This window comes from Toxotes jaculatrix, chromosome 16 (assembly GCF_017976425.1).
Source record: "Toxotes jaculatrix isolate fToxJac2 chromosome 16, fToxJac2.pri, whole genome shotgun sequence".
In the NCBI taxonomy this organism is placed as follows: Eukaryota; Metazoa; Chordata; class Actinopteri; family Toxotidae; genus Toxotes; species Toxotes jaculatrix.
Window position 1 is genome coordinate 3,924,645 of NC_054409.1, and position 25,589 is coordinate 3,950,233.

The 25,589-nt window shown below is 41.2% G+C and overlaps 1 long non-coding RNA gene across 1 annotated transcript; it reads right to left on the reverse strand.

Annotated features, from left to right (window-relative positions):
* Positions 1-317: 317 nt before the first annotated feature.
* Positions 318-24,055, reverse strand: LOC121195376. Its single transcript, XR_005895471.1, has 4 exons — positions 24,043-24,055; positions 11,553-11,560; positions 10,644-10,649; positions 318-444 (listed from the first exon to the last, which is right to left on the reverse strand). It is a non-coding gene; the product is annotated as an uncharacterized LOC121195376 (long non-coding RNA).
* Positions 24,056-25,589: the final 1,534 nt, after the last annotated feature.

Consider the following 25,589-nt stretch of genomic DNA (forward strand, 5'->3'; position numbering starts at 1 on the left):
TTTCCAAGCATTCTGTCTCTCATCACCACTTCTAATGGAGCCAGGCTGGAGCAAACAACTGACTCAGCCTTTTTTATGAGTTTATTTAGTCTGTTTGTGTCCTTTGTTCTGATTCCTGCTCCCCAACACACCACCGCAAAGAAGATGGTACTGGCCACAACCGACTGGTAGAACATGTGGAGCATTTTATTGCAGACATTGAAGGACCTGAGCCTTCTAAGGAAATAAAGTCGACTCAGGCCTTTTTTATAGAGCACCTCGGTGTTTGTGGACCACTCCAGTTTGTAGTCTAAATTAACACCGAGGTATTTGTACGATGTTACAATCTCCACATCTGATCCTGCGATGGAAATTGGCAGTGGCTTAGCCTTTTTACAGCTGAACTCAACCACCATCTCCTTTGTCTTATCCACATTGAGCTGTAGATGGTTCTCCCCACACCACCTAACAAAGTCATCCACCAGTCCTCTGTACTCCTCTTCCCATCCCCTTTCCACACAGCCCACTATATCCGTGTCATCAGAATATTTTTGCAGATGACACACCTCGGAACAGTACTTAAAATACGCAGTGTAGGTGGTGAAGAGGAAGGGAGAAAGCACAGTGCCCTGGGGGGCCCCGATGTTACTGATCAGACGGTCAGACGGACACACAGCTCTGCAACCTCACAAACTGAGGTCTGCCCGTCAGCTAGTTGGTGATCCACGTGATGTGGGAAGGGTCCACATTCATGCTCTCCAACTTTTCCTTCAACAGTCGTGGTTGGATGGTATTGAAGGCGGACGAAAAGTCAAAGAACATAATCCGAACAGTGGTGTTAGGTCTGTCCAGGGAGGAGTAGGCCCTTTGCAGTAGATATATAATTGCGTCGTCAGCCAGTTATTTCCCTCATTTACTCCAGACTGCTCTGGCTTTATTATTTTCCAGTTTTTCCTCCAGCTTTCTCCTATAGTTGTTTCTATTCTCCCTTAGTTTCTTTTTCAGCTCTTTTTGTACACTCTTGAGTTCTGTTCAATTCAATTCAATTCAATTCAATTTTATTTATATAGCGCCTTCCACAATCAAAATTGTCTCAAAGCGCTTCACAGAGACCCAGAGCCTGACCCCAGAGCAAGCACTTAAGGCGACAGTGGCAAGGAAAAACTCCCTTTTAACAGGAAGAAACCTTGAGCAGAACCTGGCTCAGATGGGGCACCCTCCTGCTGATGGCCGGGCTGGGTGAGAGCAGGAAAAGGAGGAAGATAGGACAGCTAGGAATGGAGGAGAGGGGGAGAAGGACATGCAGCATAATACAGACAATGGACAATATTAGTGGGTCAGCATTTACATTACAGTTAGTGAACAGTTATTGGATAATGTATGCTCAGCAGATTACAGTTATGATAGGAAACAGAGCACAGAGGCAAAAAGCTGTCTGTCTCTATAGACACTGTTACAGTTAAGGATATAGCCCTTAGTAGGGCTGGCTCAGGCAACTGAATCATCCCTTAGTTATGCTGCTATAGGCCTAGGCTGCTGGGGGACATCCCATGATCTACTGCACACTTCTTCTTCTTTCTCTTTCTCTCCTCAGACCCACTCTCAAACTTATTAGCCTTTATTACATGTCATTAACTCTGTGTCCTCTCTGTCCCGTAGTCCTGTGTTTGTTTCTCTCTGGTCTCTCTTTCTCTGTACCTTTCTGCAGGTACCTCTGGCTCCGGAGCTGCATGTTCTCTGTCTGTGGTCCTGGCTCCACCCACCTGCTGCTGTTTATTGTTTACAATGATCCATTTCTAACACATTACTATGTTTAATGTTCCATTCTGCTACAGATAAATATTGGATTAATATTCTCTGCAGACTGTAATGTAAATAATTAGCAGTCATGACAGCTTTTTGCCTCTGTGCTCTGTTTCCTATCATAACTGTAATCTGCTGAGCACACAGTATCCACTAACTGTTCACTAACTGTAATCTAAATGCTGACCCTCTAACATTGTCCATTGTCTGTATTATGCTGCATGTCCTTCTCCTCCTCTCCTCCATTCCTAGCTGTCCTATCTTCCTCCTTTTCCTGCTTTCACCCAGCCCGGCCATCGGCAGGAGGGTCCCCCATCTGAGCCAGGTTCTGCTCAAGGTTTCTTCCTATTAAAAGGGAGTTTTTCCTTGCCACTGTCGCCTTAAGTGCTTACTCTGGGGTCAGGCTCTGGGTCTCTGTAAAGCGCTTTGAGACAATTTTGATTGTGGAAGGAGCTATATAAATAAAATTGAATTGAACTGAATAGAGAGTAGAAACAACTGTCAGTTACTATCTGAGGTTCATACGCTGCTATTTAATACAGGATACATATATTCAAAAACAGCGATACATGGAGGGAGGGTGAAATCACTTTTGGGGAATATTATACAGATAAGTCCATTTTGTCTTCCATTTCCTCTCTACATTATAGATTTTTCATGGGCCATTGAACCTCTGTAATAACCAACAGTGGAAGGTTCACAACTACTGAAATGACATGAAATTTTTTTGAGACTTCTATGATCCTCGGGTGATGACTCCCAATGACTTTGGTGATCCACTGGCTTTTCCTCCAGTGCCACCATGAGGCTGATGTTTGTGGTTCCCAGTACTAAACTGGGAAGGTGAGTGGCCTGGAAATGTGACATCTAAAATCAACTTCTCATTCTAACAAATCGCGTTTTCCATTGTGGAGGTGTACTCACATTAAGCCATGTTGTGAACAGCCACTATCACTAAAGCTGTGCTGGAACGCTGCAAGTGTTTCTTCCACTTTACTGCACAGCAAACTGATTTATTCATCTGAACCACTAATAAAGTGATGCTAACTCACTGAGAAACACATTTCAGTTTCTTACAACCTTTTCCTAGTTTAAAAGAAACAGCAAAATGTTGCTTTGCATTAGTAGTAACATAACAGCTGTGATGTGGCTGAAAATGATCAGTAAACAGTGAAATAAGGCTGATATCTGAAAGTCCAAACTGGAACAGAGGAGTGAAAGTAAACCCCAGATCACAGAGGTTCAGGTAGAAGCTGCAAAAGTCTTGAGAGCTGAAAACAGAGAGAATTAAGAATAGAGCTTTCTCTCTAGTCTACAGCATAGACACACAGGAGTGTAGCGACTGCAGACACAGCTAAAGGGAGGAGAATGTCATAGGTTGGCAATGGTCAGCTCTGCTACCAAGCAGGACCAACACAGTGCAATTTGGCACAGCCATGCCATCACAGCTTATGTGCTAATGGAAAAAGCCCATAATATGCTACTTTTCAGGGAACCTCTGTAACAACCTTAAGCTTCTGAACATCTACCACAACATCCCTAATTCACTTTCCACTGGAAACATTGATGCCTCTGCCTCCACCTGATTTCCTGTCATCTCTCTACTGTCCATAATAAAGGCATAAAAACCCAAATCACTTAAAGATATACTCACATTCCCATTTCCACATTCAAAGCACTGGTGTTTGATCTAATTCTTCCTGCTGTCCATACTGGCTGCCAGGAGATCCCTTCTTTAAACAATTTCTGTGGAAATGATAGGCCACAAAATCCACAGTCCTATTTCTGTGCAAATAGTAATTCTAAAATTCATCAGCATTGTTAAACAGAATCAAGTGTGTATCTTCAAATGTTTGTCTTTTAGTGCAGAATTTCCTCTCTGTGTTTCCATCTCTCCACCACAGCTTTGTAAGGAAACATTAGGTGTAGAAACACAAAGAGGGGAATTTTGGACTAAAAATACCTGGAAGATAGAAACTTGATCTACTCAGACTGTTGAAGCCTCATGTTTGCTTCTTTTCAACTCTGGAAGTCAACTTTTCCACAGGACAGGGACTGTGGATTTTATGCTCCATCATTTCCATTAGAATTTCTTTAGAAAGGATCTTGTTGCAGACAGTACAGACTTCCTAGAAATCCTTTCCTTTAACACAAACTACAGAGCATCACACTAAAACAAAGTTAAGAAGTTGAGCAACCATGAGAATATCTCACAGTCATGATCAGCATTAAAAAAAACGTCCATGAATGATAAGCACACAATCAAACCACAAGGCTTATGGGTATGATTACTTTTCGTTCCAATTTCACAAACATCATTTGGAAAAAACATTTCAAAAAATTAACTTCTAAACTAAACACTGACATGAACTACTAACATGTATTGACTTACTGAAAACCTTGGAGCTGATCTGGACTTTCCTGTGGTTTCCTCTTGTCCTTGTAACAGCAGTAGCTCCTCCCTTCCTTGTCAATAATTGTGCAGAAATATCTGAGTGCTTCTTTCTTCCTAAATCATGAGCAAGTCCTGTCCAGTCCAACTGTTTCTGCTCCTGTTTGACTTCTGAACTTGTCTCTGGCTGTGTGTCCACTTACTGCAGCCTGTGAAATCAGACTGTAGAATGTTGATACATCAAAGGCATCAAAGGACAAACACGATTTGATTTTAAACATGGAGTGGCTCCTCCCCTTCATGGTGTTTGTTTTTAGTGTGTGAAAATGCAGAGTTTGGTCAGAGTAGAGAATGTGAGAGGAAATGGGTCAGGTCAGGGTCTGTTGAGAATGTATTTGAACAAGTGAAAGTTACAGGTAGGTGGTTATCTTGTGTAAAGGTGAAGTGTTTGTGTGAGTGAATTTACATGTAGAGGTGTGTATTTTATCTGGCAAGTATTCAAACTGCATAGACAATAGGTTGGCTGAGTTGTGTTAGGAGTGCGTCCACATGTTTGTGGACAGAGCAGACACTCTTTTAATCACATATTTTTATGCACAAAGCATCAATGTACAATGTGACATTTTTTTTTCTCAGGGCTGCATTGTTAAGGTAGGTTAAAGTTAAGTCAGGCAGTCTTTGGTATGTGAGAGTATGAGTGAGTTTCACCATATGTGGTTTATGAAAGAAATATGTTGTTTCCCATTAATATTAAGTGGATGAGAATGGCAACCTGTATTACAGAGTATGCATCAATAAAAGTCATATGCTTGGTTGTAGACAGAGAAAAAATATACCAAGTGTCCATATAAAGTCAAGCCTGAAATTATTCATACACCTGGCGAATTTTGACTTAAAGTTACTTTTATTCAACCAGCAAGTGTTTTCTTGATTGGAAGTGACACAGGCTGCCAGAAGATAATAAGACGATGTACAAGAGGCATCATTGTGGAAAAAAATATTTCTCAGCTTTGAGTTACATTTAAAAGTTACTTTAAGTCAAAATTTGCCAGGGTTATGAATAATTTCAGGCTTGACTGTAGTACATAAAGCATAAAATTATTATGTTTGGAATAACTAGTGATAACTAGAATAAATAGTAATAATGTATGATAACATGGAGTGCATGGTCATAAAGAACATATGGCATCACCTTGGCTTTGAACTCACAGTCTTTGACTTTCTACTCATTCGTGCAACCTGTTGAGCTATTGCCCTTTCTGCTTCACAGGGCAGTTTGTGCTCATATTCTCAGTTACTGAAACATGGTTGGTTTTTGTGTGTGTAAGAGCTCATTTTCTGTGGTTATGAATGTATGAAAAAAATAAATTACTAGCTGTGCAGACAGTGTCTTGTGTGTGGGTGTATTGTCATTTGATCAAGAGGTGATATAAATGTGAACTGAGGTAGCTCAGTGATAGGGACAGTTCAGCCAGGTGTGATCAGTCAGGTCTTTTCAGTGTGTAGTTGAGCTGTTTGTCAGGGATGGGCAAAGTTATACAAATGGAAATGAAAGTAATCCAGATGGTTGCTTTGTATGGATGGACTGAGAGCTGTAAAAGAAGTGATATGCATCTGATTCTGTTTAATTCAGGGATGTCATCCAAGATGTCAGCAATGTTGTTGTAAGGCAGAGAATTTAGGTAAAGAGAGTTCATTCATGTTAGTATAAAACATTGAATCATGTTTAAAGTTTGTATTTTATTATATTGTGAGAGTGATATGTGTGGAAACAAAACAAGCTTTTCTTAGCAAGTAAGAAATGTATTATTCTTACCAATTTTACTATAAATATATAGTTTTCCATTAAATCTTAAGAGGATGAGTATGCAACCTGCATACAGAGTATTCATTCATTAAAAGTCATATTCTTGGTTGTAGACAGAGAAAAAATAAATCAAGTGTTCACATAGTACATAAAGAAAAAAAAATAGTATTTGTATGTATCATAATTTGGAGCGCGTGGTAATAAAGAAAGCAACACATCCCCTGGGATTGAACTCACAGTCTTTGACGTTCCACTCACTCTTGCAACCTGTTGAGCTATTGTTCCTGACAACATTGCTGGACAGTTTTGGTCCACTATTTTCTTTTGTGTATGATTCTGGGTTGTTACATGAGATTTAGCTATGTAATTTTGTACGTTTAATGAATTGGTAATGTAAAAAAGGGACAGAATTTAGTACAAAGAGTGAGAATTTTGATGAACTAATGTGACTTTGTATTGTTTGGTGCTGAAATCATTCTCACAATCAGTAAAATAATTCAGGAAATTCAAAGTTCACCCACTGGGAATTTCAGAGAAGGGTCAGAGGAAAGTGAGTGGAATGATGATTGGCTGATGCAGTTTGTGCTCTCACCTGTGGGCGGGGCTTTACGATGGCGTATGTATGGTAGCATGTCGGCAATTCATTGCTTTTCAGCAATCTCCTGAGATCTTGGACCATTAGCGTTTAAGAGAAGGTCAACATAAGTACCAGCATGTGTGTGTGAGTGTGTTTGTCCTTTGATGCCTTTGATGTTTCCACCTCTGCTCATGTTGATGGTGTCTATCTATCTGTCTATGTTTATCTGTCTATCTATCTATCGATCTATCTATCTGCATATGGGTGTGTGTGTGTGTGTGTGTTTGTCCTTTGATGCCTTTGATGTATCAACATTCTACAGTCTGATGTCACAGGCTGCAGTAAGTGGACACACAGCCAGAGACAAGTTCAGAAGTCAAACAGGAGCAGAAACAGTTGGACTGGACAGGACTTGCTCATGATTTAGGAAGAAAGAACCACTCAGATATTTCTGCACACTTATTGACAAGGAAGGGAGGAGCTACTGCTGTTACAAGGACAAGAGGAAACTACAGGAAAGTCCAGATCACTTCTTTTGGTTGCTCTACTTGTCTACCAGACATTATGGTTTGTGTTTATAGTTTGTACTTTGAGATCTCAGCCTGATCTCATGGTTTACTGATCATTTCCAATCTGTATAAGAGGTGTGTGATGTTACTGCCAGTGCAAACCAAACATTTTCTGCTATTGCTTCCAGTGTTAAGACTCCTGTTAATGATAATGTTTGATGTGGGCAGGTGGATAAAGCTCAGTCCTTTGTTGTCCTTTGCTGTTTCCTTTTGATGTGGATTTTTCAGGCCAGGCTGTAGACCCAGCTAAGGGCCAGTTGAAGCTGAGTCCAAGTCTGGCCGAGTCCCCACACCTTACTCTTTTACTCTTCATTCAAATGTTCAACTCTTCTTTTCAAAGAGGCACATCTTAAGCGCTGGAGACCAGAGAAGTTGAATCCATAGAGCTTTATTCTTCAATACAGAATTCAAAAGCTTGAGCCGCCCTGCAGAAAATGACTGATGACTTTTACCATCTGTGCATCACTTTTTATATTGTAAATTGTAGGTGTGTTACAGACCAAGGGACATGTCTGACCACATCCCTTTTTCCCTTTCATTAGTTATTTTTTGCATGATTCTACTCACGTCTAAAATTTAGCCCTTCCCATCTTACATCAAAAAAGTACAGTACGTGGCCTTTACACATGACCAGTGGCAGATTGTTGACCAGGTTCAAGGAAAGGTCTGTACGTAACTGGACATATCCCTTTCTAATTCCCTCCATTTGATTGGTGTGCATCTATCTTTTTTTTCCTGGTATTTTGCAGGCCTGATGTCTAATGGAGTTTTTTCTCACGTGTACCACAACACCCTCCTAACAACCACACTCTAACCACACTTTGTTTTTTAATGGAATCTGGGCTTCTTTCCATTGGGTTTTTAAAAAAACTTTCCAGTGCCTCTAAACCTCCAACACATGCATGCAAAGCATGAGTGATTATCCCTTGTGATGCAGCAATAGCAGGCAGAGGCACACAAGGCAGCAACAAGTGCTGCAAGGGCAACCACCAATGGAATTTACCTCACTGAAGTACACACAGATGGGTGAAGCACAGAAGGGTGAGGAGGGGTGAAGCATAGATGGATTCTTACATTGCACAAAAACTGACACCACAATATTCAGCAGCTGAATATTGAGCTCAGAGACGCACAGTGAAAATGTCATTTTTAGGTGAGTAACAGTCGTGAGTCATGGTACTGATGGATTCTTCAGAGCTGTAGGGATGAAGGACTTGATGAGTGTTTGTCTGCTCACTGCTGGTAGAAATGATTATTCCCCTCAGTCCACAATGAGACATTTCCCTCACTAAAACCTCCAAATACAAGTTCTTCAAGAACAGATATTAATGTGGAACTTCACAGAATAATGACACTGTTACTGAAAATTCAGAAATGTTGGGAACTGCATTTCAAGACATGTTAGGTTGTGTGAGTGTGTTGTTGAAGCCTTAAAGTTGGGAAACACAAATATCCTCTTTGTCAAGCATTTGTTAGTGATGTCACAGCAGCTGCTTCACCTGTGACAGGTAAAACACCTGATACTGTGCTGTTTGAAAGTTTCAACACAGGCTCTCATCCTCTGTGACTCTGTGACTCTGTGACGGTTTTTATTTTAACAATTGGTCCCTCAGTCAGAGTAAGACCAGTTTCTCTCAACCAAAGTCACCATCAGAGCCTCTGTGCTGGGTTTAACTGAGGAAACCAAACCCCTCAGAGAAAACATTATGAGATTGTCATGAACTGGCTCCAAATTCACAACAAAACAAAGGAGACCACACAAACAGGTAGGTGGTTACTCAATTAAGTTTATTTAAAGGATAAAGAAAGTTTGCTGAGGGCCTGGGAAGGTCTTTTTAAAAGGGGGTGAGGAGGAAGCACCCAGAATTCCTGCAGGACCCTGGGATCCACCTCCATCACCACCTCTTGTGGACAGACCATTTTGGTGCTGGGTGCCTCCTGCTGCCTGTCTGTGGGTTACAGTCAATAAAATTTACAACAACATTTCAGAATATATCAGAGATATTAAAACCACTGTAGATCAACTGTTAATAAAGAACGTGTGTCAAATGTGACTCACTGAAAATTAGGAGCTAAGGCCTCTGGGGACGTGAGGAGCATTCAGGCTTCAACCTCAGCATCCCTCATTTTATTGATGACGTTCACTGTCCACACCTGAAACAAGACATTAGAAGAGCAGTTTTTACATGTTTAGACATTAAAATCAGCCTCATGTAACAATTCACTCCAAACTATTTGAAGTGTTGTTGGGATTCTAGTCTCACCAGCATCAGAAGAGGTTTGGAAACCTCCTCATCAAAATCCTCCAGTTCAAACTCCCAAAGTGGTCAAACAGAAACACAACAGAAGCTTCATCTTTACTCCTGCACTTTATTTCCCTACAGACAGATTGGTGTGACATGAGCAGAGTTAAAGGTGTAGTGGTGGACTGTCTGTTTGAGTCTCAGTAACTCAGCGCTCTCTTAGCCAACATTTGCTCTCCTCCAAAATGAGCTTGATCATGTCTTCAGCAGTGACCTGAGCTGGGATCTGGTTCTTCTGCTGAAGGTTTAGCAGCTGCATCACCACTGCCACCTAAAAAAAACATGAAGGAGATATGTCATCTTTGAACCTGTCAAGATAATTCTTCAAATAATTTAGCTGGTGTTTTGTATCAGTGTGGGCTTGGGAGAATAGAAGTTCTTATCTGAGTCTTGTAGCTCTGTATCTGCCAGCAGATCAGCAGAGCTCCATTACAGATGGATGTTTCAAACAGCACCTTTGAACAAAAGAAGACAATGTTATTCATTAGTTTCTGTTAGTTTGTTTAACTCCAGTAAGAGTTTGATGATAGACCTGAGAACTAAAACACGGGTAATCCTCTCTGCACAACTGAACACACTGAGTTCAAGGCGAAGAGTGGGTGAGGTCTGAAGAAGAGTTCAGAGTGTTGAGTCACAGACTGAACATTCCAGAACAGAACTCATGTCACACATTCCAGAAGGTCACCAAGGAAACGCTTTGATCAAATATCCTGTTGTTCAATAAGGAATAAAGAGTCAAACCAGCCTTAAAACACCACTGTGAAATGATGCAAACAGAATATATGAAACTATTTGGTCATCACAGCCCAGCTGATCATTACACATCAACATTTTATTACTCAGCAAAATCCACTGCTGTGCTTTGCTGTAAAGGATAAGGCTGATGATGATGATGTGCTTTTCCCATGAAAAGACCAAAACCAACAATGAACTGATCTCACTAACACACATTACCTGTGAAGCCAAAGCCTGATATGACTTATTCCTCTGTGTCATTGAGCTCAGTTGTTGTCCAGAGACTATTAAAACACATCAGTGAGTCTCACTGTTGCAATAGCTGACATGTTTATTACTTTGAATGTGAGGAGTCTAGTTCATTTTGAGTCCAACCCACATCCACAGTCCTGCTGCCATAAACACTGACTCACTACATCTTATACAAAAGACACATGCAGTGAATTTGTTAAAACTCTAAAAGTTTTACAGTGTTGACAAAAATCTTTTCTACAATAAAAGCCATGAGTCTGGAACGTTTCAGTCAGTTCACGAGCAGATCACAAGACACATGACCATACAAGGGAAATGTCAGTGAAGACCATAAAGTGCCGCTATATGTAGACGTCATCTAAGTTTGTGTGTTCACTCTGTGAGTCACCTGCTCACTTCTATCCAGTTTAACTCTAAACTCTTTTTCCTTCCCTGTATCCTCAGGTGTTTTGGGTCAGTGAGTCACTGAGGTTCACAGGTGAATACACAAAAATTAGACACAGATTTATACAGTTCAGCTTCAGTAGTTAGTTTTCAATGGACTTAGTCATTTCAAACTATTTGAAATGAAGCTTCTTTTTTGTTTGTCGTAAGAGCTTGAGACACATTGCTTGTGCTGAAGGGACAAAAAGAAAGTTTCTTATTACTGTTGTAACGGCTGAAGCCAACAACATGAGGGAAGGACACAAACACAGACACACCAGGCAGATGGACAGTGATAATGTCCCTTTACTTAACTCAAGATCACTGGTGTAGAGTCGGAGTCCAGGAAACCAAAAACAGGAACAGATACACAGGGAACAGGGCTTCAAAATAAAATAGGAAATACTAACAAAACCAACCAGAACAGGGAGACTAGAATCAGGATTTCAAACTCAAGAAATACTTTATTTCCTGGTCTTTGAGGATTGAGTTCTGCATTTTGTGTCCTTCTGAAACAGTAAACATTTAACATTTTCAGATTACATATCCATTACATTTGTGAGATTTTAAGTTTAAAAAAAGACATACAAACCCCTCAAATTAACAGTAGAATATTGTAAATATTGATGTGTTACAGCAGTGATTACATTTTTTAATGTAATCTCTATACACAAGCTGCTGCTGCTTCAACCTCTCTGGATCATCAGGACACAGCTCGTCCTCTCTCAACACACACACCGTCCTCTTCACTCTCTCCTTTAGAAAGATCACAGCCTCCATCTGTTGAGAGAAGAAGACAGACAACAGAGGTGATAAATCAGTGTTTACAGAGACTCACTTCATCAGCTGTCAGTCACTGATGCAGCACATCCAGTATAAAGAGCAGCAGGGACTTCAGTCCTGTTCAGAGCAGAAGTGGAGCAGCTGTGTAGTGTAGCAGCTTCCTCTCAGCTCTCATGTTAACGTATTGGAGTGAAGACACTGAGCTGGAAGCTCACACACCTGCAGAGACTTTTAGCATCAAGTCTGTTTACTCTGAACATTTCACTCAAGTCCACAGTGGAAATAAACTGCTGAGTCATGAAGCTTCATTACTGCACAAACAGTTTAGTGATGGATTCACTGCTGTTACATGTCAACTCATGTTCCATTTAAAGAAAGAGTCTCTGTGTGTTGATGAACATCTGATCTGCTTCTGAAATATCAGCTGACAAATAAACATGGAGGCTGTCACTGAAAGTATCTGACAGATGGACAGATATACAGATGTGATCACTGGACTTCAGCAGAGGTTCTGCTCTGTATCAGACCACATGCTGACAAAATGTCATGATGCTTCTCTGAAATCAGAGCCAGTGATTTGCAGGCTGCAGTCAGACTGATCTCAGAGCTGTGACAAAGATCAAACTCATCAATTCTTTACTGTTGAAATGAGACAACAAACAGTCTCAGATTAGATGTGATGGTAGGACAGTTGGACCAATGAGGACAACTGTCTCTACACATCCTGTGAGGCTGTCAGCTGTGATCCAGCTTTATTTCCTGTTGACATGAACACAACAACAACAACAACAACAGATCACAATTAGCTTGTGGCTGCTGTGATTGGCTGTCCTCTGCGTCTCTGTCTTTCTGTCCCATCCTGAGGCCTGTCCCTGTTCTCCTCTCACAGCTTCAATGAGGAAAGCAGCCACTGAGAAGGTTGGAGGTTTACAGGAGACACTGGATCTTTGCTTTGATGCGAACTGTGTTTAGTACAATACAGCTGAAAGCAGCATGGACTGACTCCAACCCTCTACTGACCTCAGAGTCTCCAGTCCACAGTCTGGACTCTGCACAAGATCAGACAGATCCTTTACTCCTGAATCCTGCAGGTTGTTGTCCCTCAGGTCCAGGTCTCTCAGATGGGAGGGGTTGGACTTCAGAGCTGAGGCCAGAGAAGCACAGCTGATCTTTGACAAACTGCAGTTGATCAACCTGAATAAAGAATAAAAGATGTGAGTTTAGGAGACAAAGTTCCTGCTTGAAAGCGTTGAGTGTTTCATCATCTGTTCAGAGCTGAAGAAGGTTGAGAATGTACAAGTTTGGAAAATGGAAACTCCAAACACCTGAACCAACAGGATGCAGCTTAAAAACAGTCAGATACTAAAAGTCAAACACAGCTCTCATTAATATTAATGACAACATGCTGCTGCTTCAATAAAGACATAGTGACTTCAGCTCTTAAACTCTTCCAGCTCCACCAGTGGCTCCATCTATACAAACTAATGTTGTTGACATTTGTTTCAGATTCTACTAAAGATCCTAAAGTTTTGACAGAGAACAAACATGTCAGGCTGAAGTTTGGAGGAAAGGAAACAAATGATTGAGACAAAATGGAAAAGATTTTCACTTCATGTAACGGTGACGACATTTAACAAACATGCTGAGTTTGCTCTGAATATCTGAGTCACTTTGACTTTAGTCTCATCACTTTCTAGTCGTGTTGGAAGAAGAAAATACTGAATATATATTTGTTGATGTGAGTGTAGAAAAAACTTGGATGTGATTTAAAGAGTGAAGCTTTTTTCTTGTTAAATGAAGCTTTGAAATCTGTAGCTCAACACTGCTCTGCCACAGTCAGTGGACTAAACCACAGAAGAAGAAAACAGACTTTACCATGAAGATCCTCAGTGTGGATCAGTATAATATCAGTGTGATGTCTGCACTTTACTGTCAGCACAACTTTCACATCATATTCATCTCAGCACACAAGTAAACAATGGAGTCTGACCTCAGAGTCTCCAGTCCACAGTCTGGACTCTGCAGAAAACCACACAGATCCTTCACTCCTGAATCCTGCAGGTTGTTTCCTGTCAAGTCCAGGTGTCTCAGATGGGAGGGGTTGGACTTCAGAGCTGAGGCCAGAGAAGCACAGCTGATCTTTGACAACCTGCAGAAACTCAACCTGAATAAAGAATAAAAGATGTGAGTTTAGGAGACAAAGTTCCTGCTTGAAAGCGTTGAGTGTTTCATCATCTGTTCAGAGCTGAAGAAGGTTGAGAATGTACAAGTTTGGAAAATGGAAACTCCAAACACCTGAACCAACAGGATGCAGCTTAAAAACAGTCAGATACTAAAAGTCAAACACAGCTCTCATTAATATTAATGACAACATGCTGCTGCTTCAATAAAGACATAGTGACTTCAGCTCTTAAAGTCTTCCAGCTCCACCAGTGGCTCCATCTATACAAACTCATGTTGTTGACATTTGTTTCAGATTCTACTAAAGATCCTAAAGTTTTGACAGAGAACAAACATGTCAGGCTGAAGTTTGGAGGAAAGGCAACAAATGATTGAGACAAAATGGAAAAGATTTTCACTTCATGTAACGGTGACGACATTTAACAAACATGCTGAGTTTGTTCTGAATATCTGAGTCACTTTGACTTTAGTCTCATCACTTTCTAGTCGTGTTGGAAGAAGAAAATACTGAATATATATTTGTTGATGTGAGTGTGGAAAAGACTTGGATGTGATTTAAAGAGTGAAGCTTTTTTCTTGTTAAATGAAGCTTTGAAATCTGTAGCTCAACATTGCTCTGCCACAGTCAGTGGACTAAACCACAGAAGTAGAAAACAGACTTTACCATGAAGATCCTCAGTGTGGATCAGTATAATATCAGTGTGATGTCTGCACTTTACTGTCAGCACAACATTCACATCATATTCATCTCAGCACACAAGTAAACAATGGAGTCTGACCTCAGAGTCTCCAGTCCACAGTCTGGACTCTGCAGAAAACCACACAGATGCTTCACTCCTGAATCCTGCAGGTAGTTTTCACTCAGGTCCAGGTGTCTCAGATGGGAGGGGTTGGACTTCAGAGCTGAGGCCAGAGAAGCACAGCTGATCTCTGACAAACTGCAGTTGATCAACCTGAATAAAGAATAAAAGATGTGAGTTTAGGAGACAAAGTTCCTGCTTGAAAGCGTTGAGTGTTTCATCATCTGTTCAGAGCTGAAGAAGGTTGAGAATGTACAAGTTTGGAAAATGGAAACTCCAAACACCTGAACCAACAGGATGCAGCTTAAAAACAGTCAGACACTAAAAGTCAAACACAGCTCTCATTAACTTCAGTCACTATAAACATCACAGATCATAAAGCAAAGAGTGAAGAAACATTTCTTTCTGTCTTAATGTGGAATATTTGCTTTGTATGTGAAGAAATATAAAAGTCAACTGAAGGTGAAGATGAAATTGTTCCAAAGTAAAGAGTCAATTAGCAAGTGTTGGATTTTGAATCTTCATTCAATGAGTTTGAAATATGAAGCTGAACAAGATGCTCAGTGTGGATCAGCATCAAATCTCTGAGCTCAAATCTCCTTCAAAAAGTCCCACATTCACACTCAGGTTTAACAGTTTGGAAGAAAGTTTTCAAAGTGTTCACTAAGGTTTCAAATGAAATCTTTCATATTGTGTGAAATAATAGTTTGAGCCTTTGATGTTTTGAGTGTGACTGAAGTTTGTGTTGAGAGTTTGAGAAGCTGCAGACATTCAGCACATGTGCAGTGTGTTGAATGAGACATTTCATCACATTCCAGTCATGTGTCTTTGGTCCAAAGCAAGTTCAGCTTCATCCAACACTCTCTGCTCACACATTTGAATCTGCTGTTCCAGCATTGCATTCTGGGATTCCTGGCCCCACCTTCCTGGTGGCTGTCAGCTTAGGGGGGGTCTGTGTCCCACAGTTTGTGTCCCTGTGACAAAGACACAGTGGGACGTTGACACCCAGTGGGCTCAGTGATTGGCCGGCTGTGTGGAGCTGAGAAAGGAGCCAGGGTTTGAACTTCTCTCTCTGCTCTGTTTTCATTGGTTCCACAAATATTTGTGTCCCTGTTCAGCTCAGCAGCTGAGTGTAGCTCTATGAATGTCTTCAGGAGACACTGTGTGAAAATGTCCTCTCCGTATTTAAACCATGGTCACGTGTCCTCTCTGTGACAGCAGGCTTTTCACTGTGCCTGTGAGTGAGGCCATTGGGAGCAGCTATGAACACTTGTACCTTCAGACCTGCTCACACGTGTTGTACAGATCAGTTCTTGTCAAACATCCTGATCTCAATGACACTTTGTGAATAACACAAGCTCAACTCAGTCAAACTGCTGACACTGTCAATGTGGACTGTAAGAGTCAGAATCCAAATCATTTTCAAAGCTTTAAAAATCACTTTGAAAATCAGAGTCAGCACTTTCACAACTTCCTTTCAACCATTTCACACTTTGAATGTTAGAAATTCTGAAGGAGATTTGACCTAATAAATACTGAATAAAGCACAACTTTCACATCATATTCATCTCAGCACACAAGTAAACAATGGAGTCTGACCTCAGAGTCTCCAGTCCACAGTCTGGACTCTGCAGAAAACCACACAGATCCTTCACTCCTGAATCCTGCAGGTTGTTTCCTGTCAAGTCCAGGTGTCTCAGATGGGAGGGGTTGGACTTCAGAGCTGAGGCCAGAGAAGCACAGCTGATCTTTGACAACCTGCAGAAACTCAACCTGAATAAAGAATAAAAGATGTGAGTTTAGGAGACAAAGTTCCTGCTTGAAAGCGTTGAGTGTTTCATCATCTGTTCAGAGCTGAAGAAGGTTGAGAATGTACAAGTTTGGAAAATGGAAACTCCAAACACCTGAACCAACAGGATGCAGCTTAAAAACAGTCAGATACTAAAAGTCAAACACAGCTCTCATTAATATTAATGACAACATGCTGCTGCTTCAATAAAGACATAGTGACTTCAGCTCTTAAAGTCTTCCAGCTCCACCAGTGGCTCCATCTATACAAACTCATGTTGTTGACATTTGTTTCAGATTCTACTAAAGATCCTAAAGTTTTGACAGAGAACAAACATGTCAGGCTGAAGTTTGGAGGAAAGGCAACAAATGATTGAGACAAAATGGAAAAGATTTTCACTTCATGTAACGGTGACGACATTTAACAAACATGCTGAGTTTGTTCTGAATATCTGAGTCACTTTGACTTTAGTCTCATCACTTTCTAGTCGTGTTGGAAGAAGAAAATACTGAATATATATTTGTTGATGTGAGTGTGGAAAAGACTTGGATGTGATTTAAAGAGTGAAGCTTTTTTCTTGTTAAATGAAGCTTTGAAATCTGTAGCTCAACATTGCTCTGCCACAGTCAGTGGACTAAACCACAGAAGTAGAAAACAGACTTTACCATGAAGATCCTCAGTGTGGATCAGTATAATATCAGTGTGATGTCTGCACTTTACTGTCAGCACAACATTCACATCATATTCATCTCAGCACACAAGTAAACAATGGAGTCTGACCTCAGAGTCTCCAGTCCACAGTCTGGACTCTGCAGAAAACCACACAGATGCTTCACTCCTGAATCCTGCAGGTAGTTTTCACTCAGGTCCAGGTGTCTCAGATGGGAGGGGTTGGACTTCAGAGCTGAGGCCAGAGAAGCACAGCTGATCTCTGACAAACTGCAGTTGATCAACCTGAATAAAGAATAAAAGATGTGAGTTTAGGAGACAAAGTTCCTGCTTGAAAGCGTTGAGTGTTTCATCATCTGTTCAGAGCTGAAGAAGGTTGAGAATGTACAAGTTTGGAAAATGGAAACTCCAAACACCTGAACCAACAGGATGCAGCTTAAAAACAGTCAGACACTAAAAGTCAAACACAGCTCTCATTAACTTCAGTCACTATAAACATCACAGATCATAAAGCAAAGAGTGAAGAAACATTTCTTTCTGTCTTAATGTGGAATATTTGCTTTGTATGTGAAGAAATATAAAAGTCAACTGAAGGTGAAGATGAAATTGTTCCAAAGTAAAGAGTCAATTAGCAAGTGTTGGATTTTGAATCTTCATTCAATGAGTTTGAAATATGAAGCTGAACAAGATGCTCAGTGTGGATCAGCATCAAATCTCTGAGCTCAAATCTCCTTCAAAAAGTCCCACATTCACACTCAGGTTTAACAGTTTGGAAGAAAGTTTTCAAAGTGTTCACTAAGGTTTCAAATGAAATCTTTCATATTGTGTGAAATAATAGTTTGAGCCTTTGATGTTTTGAGTGTGACTGAAGTTTGTGTTGAGAGTTTGAGAAGCTGCAGACATTCAGCACATGTGCAGTGTGTTGAATGAGACATTTCATCACATTCCAGTCATGTGTCTTTGGTCCAAAGCAAGTTCAGCTTCATCCAACACTCTCTGCTCACACATTTGAATCTGCTGTTCCAGCATTGCATTCTGGGATTCCTGGCCCCACCTTCCTGGTGGCTGTCAGCTTAGGGGGGGTCTGTGTCCCACAGTTTGTGTCCCTGTGACAAAGACACAGTGGGACGTTGACACCCAGTGGGCTCAGTGATTGGCCGGCTGTGTGGAGCTGAGAAAGGAGCCAGGGTTTGAACTTCTCTCTCTGCTCTGTTTTCATTGGTTCCACAAATATTTGTGTCCCTGTTCAGCTCAGCAGCTGAGTGTAGCTCTATGAATGTCTTCAGGAGACACTGTGTGAAAATGTCCTCTCCGTATTTAAACCATGGTCACGTGTCCTCTCTGTGACAGCAGGCTTTTCACTGTGCCTGTGAGTGAGGCCATTGGGAGCAGCTATGAACACTTGTACCTTCAGACCTGCTCACACGTGTTGTACAGATCAGTTCTTGTCAAACATCCTGATCTCAATGACACTTTGTGAATAACACAAGCTCAACTCAGTCAAACTGCTGACACTGTCAATGTGGACTGTAAGAGTCAGAATCCAAATCATTTTCAAAGCTTTAAAAATCACTTTGAAAATCAGAGTCAGCACTTTCACAACTTCCTTTCAACCATTTCACACTTTGAATGTTAGAAATTCTGAAGGAGATTTGACCTAATAAATACTGAATAAAGCACAACTTTCACATCATATTCATCTCAGCACACAAGTAAACAATGGAGTCTGACCTCAGAGTCTCCAGTCCACAGTCTGGACTCTGCAGAAAACCACACAGATCCTTCACTCCTGAATCCTGCAGGTTGTTTCCACTCAGGTCCAGGTCTCTCAGATGGGAGGGGTTGGACTTCAGAGCTGAGGCCAGAGATGCACAGCTGATCTCTGACAAACTGCAGGAACTCAAACTGAATAAAGAATAAAAGATGTGAGTTTAGGAGACAAAGTTCCTGCTTGAAAGCGTTGAGTGTTTCATCATCTGTTCAGAGCTGAAGAAGGTTGAGAATGTACAAGTTTGGAAAATGGAAACTCCAAACACCTGAACCAACAGGATGCAGCTTAAAAACAGTCAGATACTAAAAGTCAAACACAGCTCTCATTAACTTCAGTCACTATAAACATCACAGATCATAAAGCAAAGAGTGAAGAAACATTTCTTTCTGTCTTAATGTGGAATATTTGCTTTGTATGTGAAGAAATATAAAAGTCAACTGAAGGTGAAGATGAAATTGTTCCAAAGTAAAGAGTCAATTAGCAAGTGTTGGATTTTGAATCTTCATTCAATGAGTTTGAAATATGAAGCTGAACAAGATGCTCAGTGTGGATCAGCATCAAATCTCTGAGCTCAAATCTCCTTCAAAAAGTCCCACATTCACACTCAGGTTTAACAGTTTGGAAGAAAGTTTTCAAAGTGTTCACTAAGGTTTCAAATGAAATCTTTCATATTGTGTGAAATAATAGTTTGAGCCTTTGATGTTTTGAGTGTGACTGAAGTTTGTGTTGAGAGTTTGAGAAGCTGCAGACATTCAGCACATGTGCAGTGTGTTGAATGAGACATTTCATCACATTCCAGTCATGTGTCTTTGGTCCAAAGCAAGTTCAGCTTCATCCAACACTCTCTGCTCACACATTTGAATCTGCTGTTCCAGCATTGCATTCTGGGATTCCTGGCCCCACCTTCCTGGTGGCTGTCAGCTTAGGGGGGGTCTGTGTCCCACAGTTTGTGTCCCTGTGACAAAGACACAGTGGGACGTTGACACCCAGTGGGCTCAGTGATTGGTCGGCTGTGTGGAGCTGAGAAAGGAGCCAGGGTTTGAACTTCTCTCTCTGCTCTGTTTTCATTGCTTCCACAAATATTTGTGTCCCTGTTCAGCTCAGCATCTGAGTGTAGCTCTATGAATGTCTTCAGGAGACACGGTGTGAAAATGTCCTCTCCGTATTTAAACCATGGTGACGTGTCCTCTCTGTGACAGCAGGCTTTTCACTGTGCCTGTGAGTGAGGCCATTGGGAGCAGCTATGAACACTTGTACCTTCAGACCTGCTCACACGTGTTGTACAGATCAGTTCTTGTCAAACATCCTGATCTCAATGAGACTTTGTGAATAACACAAGCTCAACTCAGTCAAACTGCTGACACTGTCAATGTGGACTGTAAGAGTCAGAATCCAAATCATTTTCAAAGCTTTAAAAATCACTTTGAAAATCTGAGTCAGCACTTTCACAACTTCCTTTCAACCATTTCACACTTTGAATGTTAGAAATTCTGAAGGAGATTTGACCTAATAAATACTGAATAAAGCACAACTTTCACATCATATTCATCTCAGCACACAAGTAAACAATGGAGTCTGACCTCAGAGTCTCCAGTCCACAGTCTGGACTCTGCAGAAAACCACACAGATGCTTCACTCCTGAATCCTGCAGCTTGTTGACACTCAGGTCCAGGTGTCTCAGATGGGAGGGGTTGGACTTCAGAGCTGAGGCCAGAGATGCACAGCTGATCTCTGACAAACTGCAGGAACTCAAACTGAATAAAGAATAAAAGATGTGAGTTTAGGAGACAAAGTTCCTGCTTGAAAGCGTTGAGTGTTTCATCATCTGTTCAGAGCTGAAGAAGGTTGAGAATGTACAAGTTTGGAAAATGGAAACTCCAAACACCTGAACCAACAGGATGCAGCTTAAAAACAGTCAGATACTAAAAGTCAAACACAGCTCTCATTAATATTAATGACAACATGCTGCTGCTTCAATAAAGACATAGTGACTTCAGCTCTTAAACTTTCTACTAAAGATCTTAAAGTTTTGACAGAGAACAAACATGTCAGGCTGAAGTTTGGAGGAAAGTCAACAAATGATTGAGACAAAATGGAAAAGATTTTCACTTCATGTAACGGTGACGACATTTAACAAACATGCTGAGTTTGCTCTGAATATGTGAGTCACTTTGACTTTAGTCTCATCACTTTCTTGTCGTGTTGGAAGAAGAAAATACTGAATATATATTTGTTGATGTGAGTGTGGAAAAAACTTGGATGTGATTTAAAGAGTGAAGCTTTTTTCTTGTTAAATGAAGCTTTGAAATCTGTAGCTCAACATTGCTCTGCCACAGTCAGTGGACTAAACCACAGAAGAAGAAAACAGACTTTACCATGAAGATCCTCAGTGTGGATCAGTATATCAGTGTGATGTCTGCACTTTACTGTCAGCACAACTTTCACATCATATTCATCTCAGCACACAAGTAAACAATGGAGTCTGACCTCAGAGTCTCCAGTCCACAGTCTGGACTCTGCAGAAAACCACACAGATGATTCACTCCTGAATCCTGCAGGTCGTTGTAACTCAGGTCCAGGTGTCTCAGATGGGAGGGGTTGGACTTCAGAGCTGAGGCCAGAGAAGCACAGCTGATCTCTGACAACCTGCAGAAACTCAACCTGAATAAAGAATAAAAGATGTGAGTTTAGGAGACAAAGTTCCTGCTTGAAAGCGTTGAGTGTTTCATCATCTGTTCAGAGCTGAAGAAGGTTGAGAATGTACAAGTTTGGAAAATGGAAACTCCAAACACCTGAACCAACAGGATGCAGCTTAAAAACAGTCAGATACTAAAAGTCAAACACAGCTCTCATTAATATTAATGACAACATGCTGCTGCTTCAATAAAGACATAGTGACTTCAGCTCTTAAACTCTTCCAGCTCCACCAGTGGCTCCATCTATACAAACTAATGTTGTTGACATTTGTTTCAGATTCTACTAAAGATCCTAAAGTTTTGACAGAGAACAAACATGTCAGGCTGAAGTTTGGAGGAAAGGCAACAAATGATTGAGACAAAATGGAAAAGATTTTCACTTCATGTAACGGTGACGACATTTAACAAACATGCTGAGTTTGCTCTGAATATCTGAGTCACTTTGACTTTAGTCTCATCACTTTCTAGTCGTGTTGGAAGAAGAAAATACTGAATATATATTTGTTGATGTGAGTGTGGAAAAAACTTGGATGTGATTTAAAGAGTGAAGCTTTTTTCTTGTTAAATGAAGCTTTGAAATCTGTAGCTCAACACTGCTCTGCCACAGTCAGTGGACTAAACCACAGAAGAAGAAAACAGACTTTACCATGAAGATCCTCAGTGTGGATCAGTATAATATCAGTGTGATGTCTGCACTTTACTGTCAGCACAACTTTCACATCATATTCATCTCAGCACACAAGTAAACAATGGAGTCTGACCTCAGAGTCTCCAGTCCACAGTCTGGACTCTGCAGAAAACCACACAGATCCTTCACTCCTGAATCCTGCAGGTTGTTTCCTGTCAAGTCCAGGTGTCTCAGATGGGAGGGGTTGGACTTCAGAGCTGAGGCCAGAGAAGCACAGCTGATCTCTGACAAACTGCAGTGACTCAACCTGAATAAACAGATAACAGATGAAGATGAAAATCATTGATAATCCAATCAGATATGTGCTAATCAATGAGCTTCTCTCTAACATGAGCAGAGTGACTGTGTCCTTCTGTTGCTGTGGATCATCATCATGTCAGCCTTCTACACACATCATCCACATGTCACCACAACATTCACACACCTGTTCATGTCAACACAGATTCATATCAGTCAGGTCTGTCATTAGAGGATCAATATATTTAGTAGCTCAGTAGGTTTGTGCAGTTAAAATGAGAAGTCCACATGTTCACAGCTGGATCTGAAAACAACAGTCAGATGCAGATTAAAGGAGTTGTTGGTGTCGTCCTTCAACTCTCAGCTTCACAGCTCTGTTTGGAAACAGCTTCCAGCCTTTTTACAAACATCAGATCTGATGGTGTCGTTCATCATCATCACCTCTATGACTTTAACCAGGTGTAAAACCTGTTTGTTGAAGAGCTCTGCACCTGTTGACAGGTAGAAATGAGCAGCTGTAGCAGAAGATCTGAGCTTTTGCTGCAGTTTGATCTTCATGGAGTGTGGTAAACATTTACTGACATGTATCTGTACACTGATGAATCACTGTTGCACTGTCTTCTGTAATAAGTCCTGAGGGTGGTTCTGACCTTTGACCCCAGACGCTCCAGTCATGGAGACTGTAGTTTGTCAGTGTGTGAGATCTGCTCATTGGAAACTGCTCTTACTGGAATTAGTTGCTCAGAGAACAGACTCCCGCTGAGCTTGTCCTCACTGCAGTTTGGTATCATAGGCTGGTGGAGGAAGGAGCAGTTCAACACATTCTATCATGTCTCTCATGTGTAGTGTCTATTTCCTGGATCCACAACGAAAACATTCATTCAACTCAACAGAGACTGAGCACAAAGTGTTTTTCATTCATAACAGAGCTTTGAAAACTTTCCTAAACTCTGTCATCCAAAGATCTCTTCATTCACTCCATGTTTCATTTCTCAGAGATTCAACAGTCAGATGATTGTTAAATAAAGTGGGATTTGTTAGGAAACAGCAGCTTTTTCACATCTATATCCAGTGTGTACCTGCTCTAAATCCCAAACACTGTGACTGGTCTCAGCTGCCTTCTTTTTGTAGTCATTACAACATAGAGTCCTTTCTCCTCTCCAGAAGCTCCAGAAGAATTCATGTCCCTCACACACTCTACAGCCTCACCTTCACTGACTGATGGACCACAACATCAACCTCTGGAAGCTGAAAAACTGTCCTGTCCAACATGTCCCCATCATGTCTCTGCTCCTGTCGCCCTTTAAATAAACCCTGCTCAAGTCTTTGACTTTTATTTGGAGCCATAAGGAAAACCATTTGGAATAAGTGAGAACTCTGATCTGACTCCACTAAGTTATCATGAGGCCGTCTCCATTAGAAAAACATTTTTACTGTCCAGGATTTTTCTCTGACTCCAGGATATTTTTCTCCAGTTGAGCTCAGTGAACAGTGACAGCTGCTAAAGATGATCTTTAGCAGCTGGCTTGACCGCAGTAACACATTCCTGTCCCGGCTCTGTTTTACCGGCTGCGGCTCAAGCTCTCACTCCTGCTGCTCCTCGTCCGACTCCATTCTGACCGAATGATCAGGCAAATAGCTCGTTTATTTCAAGGGGGGAGTTGTAGGTTTCAGCAGTGAGGATCACTTCCGCGTTCAAAAAGCTGCAGTTCCTTGGCTGCCGCTGGGGGCTGGCTCCAGAAGTGAGCAATTCTCCATTGACCCCCATGTTAAAATAGCCAACTTTACAGCCTAAAAAAACATATTTACAGCCTGGTACATTTTTTGTTTTTGGTCTCTATTGATAGTTTCCACCTCCGTGAACACTGTGAGGGGGGTGAATTTTTTTGTACCACAACCGTTTTAGTGTTATTTAGGCTTAATAAATTGGGGCGTGTTTACGTTGAGTGACAGTCCGTAGACAGGCACTGACAGTTAGCTCGTTGCTAAAGCATCGGCTGGGCTAGGCGGCTACATCCAGAGGCCTACGGCTGCCTCCAGCGGTTGACAGGAGTTGCAGTGTCCGTGTTTGTTTACCAATGTTCGGATAGGTTTTTGTGACAGTATGGCTTGTTGTAGTGTGGACTGTACTAACCGACCGTCGAAGGAGTCTGTGTTGCAGTTTTTTCGGTAAGTAAATTTCTCACTATTTTACCTGGCTGTTTGCACTAATTAGTACCGGCATATTTTACCGCTGGCTTATGACTTAATTGCCGATTTATTGTCGCTGCTGATACAGATAGAGGACCGGAGCGGATAATGTTAGGAACGCTGTTGCGGTGTGTTCCGTGCTCTCAGAGTCCGTTTATTGCGGCAATACGAGGCTACAACTTTATTTCGTCTCATTTTTCTGTTTAAAAAGTCCGACATTGCATGGACAGAGCAGCTCCGTCAGTCAGCGGCTGCTGTTTTTTGTGTGCTGCTGTAACTGTAAATGGATAGTGGATGGATGCAGCGGCGAAAGCCGGTAAATATTAAATATTAAACATTTTAATATATTATCATCATCATTATTTTTTATCGTTCACTCATTATATATCATTAATAACAATGGCAACAATAACAATAATAATAATAATGTTTAACTTTTTAATATATTTTATTAATATGAAATAATAATGATTGTTTCACAGTTAAATAACAGGCTAGAAATAAATCCCCCCCCTCAACTCCACCAAACCCTGCAGCTCCATCTAAAACCTCTCTATCTGAAACAGTCATGTTTAAAAAACAGCAGCAACATTATGATCTCTGTTGTATGTTCTGTGTCGCGGTTACACGGGGTCAAGCTAGTCGGGTCGGACTCGGGGACTGGATGTAGCTGCGTGTAGCTGCCGCTTAGCTTGTTAGCCTAGCTGATTAGCTGATTAGCTTTAGGCTAGCTCGGTTGGTCCGAGCTAAGTGGCCGGATTCTCGGCCGGCTGACCCCGGCTGACCCGTAGAGTAACCGCCTCTTCGCCAAAAATATGGAAAGTACAGTCCCACTAAAATCCAAGATGGCGCAGCTCAAATGCCCATGGTTTGGTCACAAAAACGACTCCCCGAAACCAATGGGTGACGTCACGGGTGTTACGTCCATGTCTTATACAGTCTATG